This window comes from Salmo salar, chromosome 11 (assembly GCF_965601325.2).
Source record: "Salmo salar chromosome 11, fSalSal1, whole genome shotgun sequence".
In the NCBI taxonomy this organism is placed as follows: domain Eukaryota; kingdom Metazoa; phylum Chordata; class Actinopteri; order Salmoniformes; family Salmonidae; genus Salmo; species Salmo salar.
In genome coordinates, this window is record NC_138301.1 from 28072501 (window position 1) to 28083495 (window position 10995).

At 44.2% G+C, this 10995-nt stretch overlaps 1 protein-coding gene across 2 annotated transcripts in view; it reads left to right on the top strand.

Moving 5' to 3' along the window:
- Positions 1-873, top strand: part of LOC106562345 (leucine-rich repeat-containing protein 49) — a 57069-nt gene extending 56196 nt beyond the window's left edge. For both annotated transcript variants that reach the window (XM_045689289.2, XM_045689290.2), the window contains one exon: positions 1-873. This exon is cut by the window's left edge and continues 491 nt beyond it. The gene's annotated coding sequence lies outside the window, so the exon portion shown is untranslated.
- Positions 874-10995: the final 10122 nt, after the last annotated feature.

Consider the following 10995-nt stretch of genomic DNA (forward strand, 5'->3'; position numbering starts at 1 on the left):
TACTAGAAACAGGTACAGCATACTGGACACATACTAGAAACAGGTACAGCATACTGGACACATACTAGAAACAGGTACAGCATACTGGACACATACTAGAAACAGGTACAGCATACTGGACACATACTGGAAACAGGTACAGCATACTGGACACATACTAGAAACAGGTACAGCATACTGGACACATACTGGAAACAGGTACAACATACTGGACACATACTAGAAACAGGTACAGCATACTGGACCTACTGGAAACAGGTACAGCATACCGGACCACTTCTTCTACTACAGCATATTGGACACTCTCATGCTGTTCTGTCTCACCATGTTAACCCGGCCTCATCATCACATGGTGTCAGTCAGTCAAGTTTTGGGGAATTTTGGGGTTTGATTTTTTTTCATAACTGGATAAATGTATTCTGATCGAAGATGGATGTGGATTTTTCTTTTAAAGGCAACTTTGGGGCGGTTCTCACCAGCCGGGCCTCATAAGCTTGAATGCACATTATCATGGAAAAGACAATATTGATGTTTGTTCTATACTCTGTTCTTCCTATTCAACTTGATTCCAGGATGCACGGAGCTATAGAGCTATATACTTGAGAAAGTCATTGTGAGCGTGCATTGTCATCTCTAAAGAGGAACACTCTTTGCACTTTAAAGCCTTCATAAAGACCCTGTTCATGATCTCCAGCTGAAGATTACAATGAGTGTGTCTCATTGAGCCTAGAATGATTGTGTCATGATAATCCTCTTCTTAATGTTTACTCTCTCTCTCTATGCCTGGCGTGATGACAAGGGCACAAAATACAAGTTTTCTTTTCGGACCACTAATTTTCTGTATTGTACTTAGTAATAAAATATTCCCTAACACTTAACTGTTCCGTGTTTATTGCTCATGTAGTGTCTCTGTTGATCAAGAAACCATGCTGCAGGAAATGTATTCTCCATCCATCAATCATCAAATTACTCAGAGCTAATATTTTGACTGAATCAGACTCAGACGATTTTGCACAAAAACATATAATCAAAAGTTGTTTTTTTGTTTTGTTATATTTATCTTTTCTGACCGTTAAACCTTAAGTATGTTATACTATATTATACCACCTCTGGCTCCTCTGATCTCTGACTATTAACTGAATTGTTTTGACGAACAGCACTATATCCAGCCACCTCCTAATACATTAGACTGAGCTGTGTACTAATGCTGTTCCACAGTGTCCCTCCCTGTGCATGCTCTACCCTGCACTGGGACATCCAGGGGCAATGGAGAGGGTCCTCTCTCCTGTTGAACTCAGAAAGGAATTTTCCTGGAGGCTTCGATAGAGCAGACTGGTTTACTACCAGCTGTTCCTGGTCCCCTCACTCACTACAACTACTCTGTAGAGAGGCTGGGCTCTCCACGCTGCCTGTGCTGTCAATGGTTTACAGTCAAGGCTTTCCAAAGTCAACACCAGACACCTGTGGCACTAAACAGGATTGGTGAAAAGGGAAACTGGAGCTCTGCCGGAGTGGGAGAGTTCCAAATTGACGGTATCGGAATGGTTTTCTGAATGGAATGTTCGTTGTGCAACTGAATAAACAGAAGCATCTTGGGGAAAGGCAACTGTGGTTCAAGTGTAAGTACTACTGCTCTCAGACAGTGTAGGGTCCTACTGCTCTCAGACAGTGTAATGTCCTACTGCTCTCAGACAGTGTAGGGTCCTACTGCTCTCAGACAGTGTAATGTCCTACTGCTCTCAGACAGTGTAGGGTCCTACTGCTCTCAGACAGTGTAATGTCCTACTGCTCTCAGACAGTGTAGGGTCCTACTGCTCTCAGACAGTGTAATGTCCTACTGCTCTCAGACAGTGTAGGGTCCTACTGCTCTCAGACAGTGTAATGTCCTACTGCTCTCAGACAGTGTAGGGTCCTACTGCTCTCAGACAGTGTAGGGTCCTACTGCTCTCAGACAGTGTAATGTCCTACTGCTCTCAGACAGTGTAGGGTCCTACTGCTCTCAGACAGTGTAGGGTCCTACTGCTCTCAGACAGTGTAATGTCCTACTGCTCTCAGACAGTGTAGGGTCCTACTGCTCTCAGACAGTGTAATGTCCTACTGCTCTCAGACAGTATAGGGTCCTACTGCTCTCAGACAGTGAATTGTCCTACTGCTCTCAGACAGTGTAGGGTCCTACTGCTCTCAGACAGTGTAATGTCCTACTGCTCTCAGACAGTGTAGGGTCCTACTGCTCTCAGACAGTGTAGGGTCCTACTGCTCTCAGACAGTGTAATGTCCTACTGCTCTCAGACAGTATAGGGTCCTACTGCTCTCAGACAGTGAATTGTCCTACTGCTCTCAGACAGTGTAGGGTCCTACTGCTCTCAGACAGTGTAATGTCCTACTGCTCTCAGACAGTGTAGGGTCCTACTGCTCTCAGACAGTGTATTGTCCTACTGCTCTCAGACAGTATAGGGTCCTACTGCTCTCAGACAGTGTAATGTCCCACTGCTCTCAGACAGTGTAGGGTCCTACTGCTCTCAGACAGTGTAGGGTCCTACTGCTCTCAGACAGTGTAGGGTCCTACTGCTCTCAGACAGTGTAATGTCCTACTGCTCTCAGACAGTGTATTGTCCTACTGCTCTCAGACAGTGTAATGTCCCACTGCTCTCAGACAGTGTAGGGTCCTACTGCTCTCAGACAGTGTAATGTCCCACTGCTCTCAGACAGTGTAGGGTCCTACTGCTCTCAGACAGTGTAGGGTCCTACTGCTCTCAGACAGTGTAGGGTCCTACTGCTCTCAGACAGTGTTATGTCCCACTGCTCTCATACAGTGTAGGGTCCTACTGCTCTCAGACAGTGTAGGGTCCTACTGCTCTCAGACAGTGAATTGTCCTACTGCTCTCAGACAGTGAATTGTCCTACTGCTCTCAGACAGTGTAGGGTCCTACTGCTCTCAGACAGTGTAGGGTCCTACTGCTCTCAGACAGTGTAATGTATTACTGCTCTCAGACAGTGAATTGTCCTACTGCTCTCAGACAGTGTAGGGTCCTACTGCTCTCAGACAGTGTAATGTCCCACTGCTCTCAGACAGTGTAGGGTCCCACTGCTCTCAGACAGTATAATGTCCCACTGCTCTCAGACAGTGTAGGGTCCTACTGCTCTCAGACAGTGTAGGGTCCTACTGCTCTCAGACAGCCCTGCCTCAGCAGGTCCTACTGCTCTCAGGCAGCCCTGCCTCAGCGAAGTCCTACTGCTCTCAGACAGTGTAGGGTCCTACTGCTCTGACAGTGTAGGGTCCTACTGCTCTCAGACAGTGTAATGTCCTACTGCTCTCAGACAGTGTATTGTCCTACTGCTCTCAGACAGTGTAATGTCCTACTGCTCTCAGACAGTGTAAGGTCCTACTGCTCTCAGACAGTGTAATGTCCTACTGCTCTCAGACAGTGAATTGTCCTACTGCTCTCAGACAGTGTATTGTCCTACTGCTCTCAGACAGTGTAGGGTCCTACTGCTCTTAGACAGTGTAATGTCCTACTGCTCTTAGACAGTGTAATGTCCTAATGCTCTCAGACAGAGTAATGGTTTTATATGCATTATAGTCAAACATTGTTCTGCAGAAATAAGAACATTTCTCATGCACTTTTAGGGGAAAACGATAACATACACGTTCAAAAGTTTGGTGTTTTGCGGGTACTATTTAATGAAGCTGCCAGTTGAGGACTTGTGAGGCGTCTGTTTCTCAAACTAGACACTCTAATGTACTTGTCCTCTTGCTCAGTTGTGCACCGGGGCCTCCCACTCCTCTTTCTATTCTGGTTAGAGCCAGTTTGCACTGTTCTGTGAAGGGAGTAGTCCACAGCGTTGTACGAGATCTTCAGTTTCTTGGAAATTTCTGCACCCTCTGTAGTGCCTTGCAGTCGGAGGCCATGCAGTTGCCATACCAGGCAGTGATGCAACCAGTCAGGATGCTCTCGATGGTGCAGTTGTAGAACCTTTTGATGATCTGAGGACCTATGCCAAATCTTTTCAGTCTCCTGAGGGGGAATAGGTTTTGTCTTGCCCTCTTCACGACTGTATTGGTGTGCTTGGACCATGTTAGTTTGTTGGTGATGTGGACAAACAAGGAACTTGAAGCTCTCAACTGCTCCACTACAGCTCCGTCGATGAGAATGGGGGCGTGCTGGTCCTCCTTTTCCTGTAGTCCACAATCATCTCCTTTGTTTTGATCACGTTGAGGGAGAGGTTGTTGTCCTTGCACCACACGGTCAGGTCTCTGACCTCCTCCCTATAGGCTGTCTCGTTGTTGTCGGTGATCAGGCCTACCACTGTTGTGCTATCGGCAAACTTAATGATGGTGTTGGAGTCATGCCTGGCCGTGCAGTCATGAGTGAACAGGGAGTACAGGCCCCCGGGTTGAGGATCAGCACGGCGGATGTGTTGTTACCTACGCTTACCACCTGGGGGACGGCCCGTCAGGAAGTCCAAGATCGAGTTGCAGAGGGAGGTGTTTAGTCTCAGGGTCCTTAGCTTTCTGATGAGCTTTGAGGGCACTATGATGTTAAACGCTGAGCTGTAGTCAGTGAATAGCATTCTCACATAGGTGTTCCTTTTGTCCAGGTGTGTAAGGGCAGTGTGGAAGGCAATAGAGATTGCATTATCTGTGGATCTGTTGGGGCGGTATGCAAATTGGAATGGGTCTAGGGTTTCTGGGATAATGGTGTTGATGTGAGCCATAACCAGCCTTTCAAAGCACTTCATGGTTACAGACGTGAGTGCTACGGGTCTGTAGTCATTTAGGCAGGTTACCTTAGTGTTCTTGGGCACAGGGACTATGGTGGTCTTCTTGCAACATGTTGGTATTACAGACTCAGACACTTGAAAATGTCAGTGAAGACACTTGCCAGTTGGTCAGCGCATGCTCGGAGTACACGTCCTGGTAATCTGTCTGGCCCTGCGGCCTTGTGAATGTTGACCTGTTTAAAGGTCTTATTCACATTGGCTGCGGAGAGCGTGATCACACAGTCATCCAGAACAGCTGATGCGCTCATCCATGTTTTATTGTTACTTGCCTCAAAGTGAGCATAGAAGTAATTTAGCTCGTCTGGTAGGCTTGTGTCACTGGGCAGCTCTCGGCTGTGCTTCCCTTTGTAGTCTGTAATAGTTTGCAAGCCTTGCCACATCCGACGAGCATCGGAGCCGGTGTAGTACGATTCGATCTTAGTCCTGTATTGATGCTTTGCCTGTTTGATGGTTTATCGGAGGGCATAGGGGGATTTATTAGAAGCTTCCGAGTTAGATTCCCGCTCCTTGAAAGCGGCAGCTCTACCCTTTAGCTCAGTGCGGATGTTGCCTATAATCCATAGCTTCTGGTTGGGGTATGTACGTACAGTCACTGTGGGGACGACGTCATCGATGCACTTATTTATATCCTGCAGGAATCATTCTTTCATGACAGTGGCCCTTTGGGGAATAGAGGCTGTTACAATCTTTGAAATACAATTATTTTAATAACCAGAGCTGTCAGACACCATCAAGTCATCCCTCATTAGTGTTTTTCTGACACTTTACAACATTGACCTGTGGAATGAGTGGCGATATCTGCCTCACTTAGAGCTAACTTAGATGTTTAAATGATGATAGCTAGAAACATCAGTGCTGTGTTTCTTTTGTTGACAGATAAACAGTGCATTCATTTCTTCATAATACTTCATATGATTTGGAGTGCTAATGACAGTAATCAAAATAATATTACAAGTTTTTACACATTTCAGCAAGTTTTACTTTGACACAACATGCAATTACATCGTATTCAAACAGTTGTCAGTTTATGGAGACGAAACTGAGTCAGATTCACACAAACAAACTTTAGGGAGAACCTCAGAGAACCTGATGACAAGTGACAGCACAGGTACTGTAGATAAGAGGAGAGGGAGATAATAAGTCATCCTTTGTTGGAAAGCAAATGAGAACCGGTGGCAGGGCTGCACTTCCCAGGCCCAGGGCTCTGAGGGGTCAACTCAACATCAACTCCAACATGCCGGACATTTACATACCACTCGGTGAGTAATAACCAGCCTTATTGGTCTATACTCTTTATTTAGAAGCTTATTTTTACACTGACAGAAAGATGTGGTACTGGAATCCATCATTGGAAAACGTCCTTCTGATATCTGTTGGACTGGTGCATGAGAACCAACAATCCTTGATGTGAGCAAAACAAGGTCATAAAATAGAACTTCTGCAGACTCAGTTCTTGAGAACATTTTTGAGAGATGCTGGTATCAAATCAAACCATATGTAGAGTTTTCTTCCAAAGCAATGTATTCCCAGCTGAATTTTTCCCCACATACTTCTATCATGCCCTGCCCAAGATTCCTCCTTTGACACTGTAATTGAGGCAGGCCAAGGAGAGCTCTGCTGTTGACAAGCAAAACACAGCCATATTAATTAATACAGTATCTTGCCATGTAGGTGTTGCTGTCAATGAGGAATCTTCACCTTAATCCACTCAAATCCTTTGATACTAGCAAAGGAAAAAGCCCTCAGGTAAGAGAGAAACAAAATATGTTTTAGTGAATAAATATTGGACTCCTCGAGAATGATTGTCACATGCATATAGAACCCAGGTTGTCTATGGGAATCTAGACTGCATAAGCCCACTGAGCATGAGCTTTGAGTGATATGATGAGTCGCAAGGTTACTCTTCATGGATAATTTGTGAACTTATTCAGACATTAGGGAAATGTATTAACTTAATGCATTATGGTGGCATGCACAACCAATGAAAGTGAAACTCATACAGTGTGTGGGGTGTTATCAAAACAATAGACTATCATGACAGACGATGAACTTTTTATTCATTCAATTTATCCTCAAATCAGAGTGTATTATCTGTCTCCACTGTAATAGCTTGTTTATAAGCCTTGATACTTCTCCATATAGAGTATGTGACGACAGAAACTGGCAGTAACCCTGTGTTGTATTATTTACTTATCATGCAGGATGTATTTCACAGGATTAAATACTGGGTATACTGTAAACAAACAAGCTCTGTTGGCTCTGATAGTAGCCTCTGCTATCAGTTCACTCATGTATATCAAAATATGTATCTGTACTGTGGTGTACAGGTATCATACAGCAAATAGAGACATTTGATACCAGTTAAGATAGCAATGTGTTTGTGTATGGGTGAATGGACCAGAAGTATCCCATAGAAAACTGTTTTACTTCTCAAGCAAACGATGGATTGAGAGTCTGAGGTGCTGCTGATGAGGAGCTAGCTTTTAAGTGTGTTCTATTGTTTCTGCTCGTAAAGCCATCCCATTGAGACACCACCTCCTCATAATGTATTATCTGGACACATGGATTTCACTTAGTTCCACTTCATAGGACAGAGTATTACTTTTCCCTGGTCCTGGAATGAGCTTAGCACATTGTTTATTGTTAGTTACAGTGCTGACTGTGCTGTACGTCTGATGGCAGGGGATTCACATTTTTGTCCGATGACAGGGTAGAACAGCTCTCCTTTCGAACGCGTTTCCTTGTATAGTTTGAATGGGTCAACCAGAACAGTAGTTCATTAAGTTGCTATAAATGGGTGCGGTCACCCGTGACCATGGTTTGGAAACATAGGGGTTAAAGGCAAATTCACAGCCAGCATCAACATGGTCCCACCATTGAATAAAGCCATTATGATAGCCAGCACCTTTGGACACAAAGGCCATGATGAGACACATATGTAACACAGTATATATAATATACAAGGAAAGCCAGTAAGAAAATGATGGAGCTTAGGATGCATGCTCAACCAAGAACGACCTTAATTCATCCACTCAAATTAGGGAACTCTGCAAGTCAAGGAGAACAAGGCCATGGGACAGTATATTTTATTTACTTGATAGAGCAAGAAACGGGCTATTTTACATAGTGAGACTTTCAGTACATACACACACACACCACTCCCACATGGAGCCCCCCAAGTAGAATCCAATGGTCTTAGTTATTCATACCCCTTGGCATTTTTCCTATTTTGTTGCCTTACAACCTGGAATTAAAATTTGATTTACACAACATGCCTACCACTTTGAAGATGCAAAATATTTTTTCTTGTGAAACACACAAGAAATAAGACAAAAAGAAATTGAGCGTGCATAACAATTCAACCCCCCAAAGTCAATACTTTGTAGAGCCACCTTTTGCAGCAATTACAGCTGCAAGTCTCTTGGGGTATGTCTCTATAAGTTTGGCACATCTAGCCACTGGGATTTTTGCCCATTCTTCAAGGCAAAACTTCTCCAGCTCCTTCAAATTGGATGGGTTCCGCTGGTGTACAGCAATCTTTAAGTCATACCACAGATTCTCAATTGGATTGAGGTCTGTGCTTTTACTAGGCCATTCCAAGACATTTAAATGTTTCCCTTTAAACCACTCAAGTGTTGCTTTAGCAGTATGCTTAGGGTCATTGTCCTGGTGGAAGGGGAGCCTACGTCCCAGTCTCAAATCTCTGGAAGACTGAAACCGGTTTCCCTCAAGAATTTCCCTGTATTTCTTCAGTTCTGACCAGTTTCCCAGTTCCTGCCAATGGAAAAACATCCCCACAGCATGATGCTGCCACCAGCATGCTTCACTGTGGGGATGGTGTTCTAGGGGTGATGAGAGGTGTTGGGTTTGCGCCAGACATAGTGTTTTCCTTGATGGCATAAAAGCTACATTTTAGTCTCATCTCACCAGAGTACAATCTTCCACATGTTTCGGGAGTCTCCCACCTGCCTTTTGGCGAACACCAAACGTGTTTGCTTATTTTTTTCTTTAAGCAATGACTTTTTTCTGTCCGCTCTTCCGTAAAGCCCAGCTCTGTGGAGTGTACAGCTTAAAGTGGTCCTATGGACAGATACTCCAATTTCCGCTGTGGAGCTTTGCAGCTCCTTCAGGGTTATCTTTGGTCTCTTTGTTGCCTCTCTGATTAATGCCCTCCCTGCCTGGTCCGTGAGTTTTGGTGGGCGGCGCTCTCTTGGCAGGTTTGTTGTGGTTCTTCTTTCAATATTCTCTCCATTTTTTAATCATGGATTTAATGGTGCTCCGTGGGATGTTCAACGTTTCTGATATTTTTTTATAACCCAACCCTGATCTGTACTTCTCCTCAACTTTGTCCCTGACCTGTTTGGAGAGCTCCTTGGTCTTCAAGGTGCCGCTTGCTTGGCGGTGCCACTTGCTTAATGGTGTTGCAGACTCTGGGGCCTTTCAGAACAGGTATATATACACTGAGATCATGTGACACTTAGAATGCACACAGGTGGACTTTATTTAACTAATTATGTGACTTCTGAAGGTAATTGGTTGCACCAGATCTTATTTAGGGGCTTCATAGCAAAGGGGGTGAATACATATGCATGCACCACCAGTTATTTTTTTCATTTCACTTCACCAATTTGAACTATTTTGTGTATGTCCATTACATGAAATCCAAATAAAATTACATTTAAATTACAGTTTGTAATGTTACAAAATAGGAAAACCGCCAAGGAAAACCGCAAGGCACTGTCTTTTTACCCTGACCCTTTACATTTTATTTGGTCTTTCAGCAAATGACTGAGTGGGACAGTTGGATAACTTTGATCTTTGTGTTGGCTTAAAGGGTGACAAGTTATTATCCTGTGTACCAATTAATTGATTGCGGTTGTCAAGCCTATGGCACTTGCAGTAATGACAGTGATTGCCCTTACCTAGTCTGGTCTCTACACTCTGGGCTCTGTAGTCATGGAGAATTGTCATGGTCCATATTTCAGCAGTGAGAGGGTGGTAGTAGCCACCCAGGAGAGAAAGACTCTCAGAGACTATACAGGAAGAGGAGAACATATCTTATAGATAATGATGAAAGTCTGACAAACCTTAGGAACTAAGACATATTTCTGAGTTAATAAAACTTTTAGAAAAATATATACACTTAGTGTACAAAACATTAAGGACACTTGCTATTTCCATGACATAGACTGACCAGGTGAATCTAGGTGGTCACTTGTTAAATCAGAGGGCCTGTTGTCCGGACCTCTGGCAGTCTCTATGGGGGTGTCACAGGGTTCAATTCTCGGGCCGACTCTCCTCTTTGTATACATCAATGATGACGCTCTTGCTGCTGGTGATTCTCTGATCCACCTCTATGCAGACGACACCATTCTGTATACAGTGAGGGAAAAAAGTATTTGATCCCCTGCTGATTTTGTACGTTTGCCCACTGACAAAGAAATGATCAGTCTATAATTTTAATGGTAGGTTTATTTGAACAGTGAGAGACATAATAACAACAACAAAAAATCCAGAAAAACGCATGTCAAAAATGTTATAAATTGATTTTCATTTTAATGAGGGAAATAAGTATTTGACCCCCTCTCAATCAGAAAGATTTCTGGCTCCCAGGTGTCTTTTATACAGGTAACGAGCTGCGATTAGGAGCACACTCTTAAAGGGAGTGGTCCTAATCTTAGTTTGTTACCTGTATAAAAGACACCTGTCCACAGAAGCAATCAATCAATCAGATTCCAAACTCTCCACCATGGCCAAGACCAAAAAGCTCTCCAAGGATGTCAGGGACAAGATTGTAGACCTACACAAGGCTGGAATGGGCTACAAGACCATCGCCAAGCAGCTTGGTGAGGAGGTGACAACAGTTGGTGCAATTATTCGCAAATGGAAGAAACACAAAAGAACTGTCAATCTCCCTCGGCCTGGGACTCCATGCAAGATCTCACCTCGTGGAGTTGCAATGATCATGAGAACGGTGAGGAATCAGCCCAGAACTACACGGGAGGATCTTGTCAATGATCTCAAGGCAGCTGGGACCATAGTCACCAAGAAAACAATTGGTAACACACTACGCCGTGAAGGACTGAAATCCTGCAGCGCCCGCAAGTTCCCCCTGCTCAAGAAAGCACATATACATGCCCGTCTGAAGTTTGCTAATGAACAGCTGAATGATTCAGAGGACAACTGGGTGAAAGTGTTGTGGTCAGATGAGAC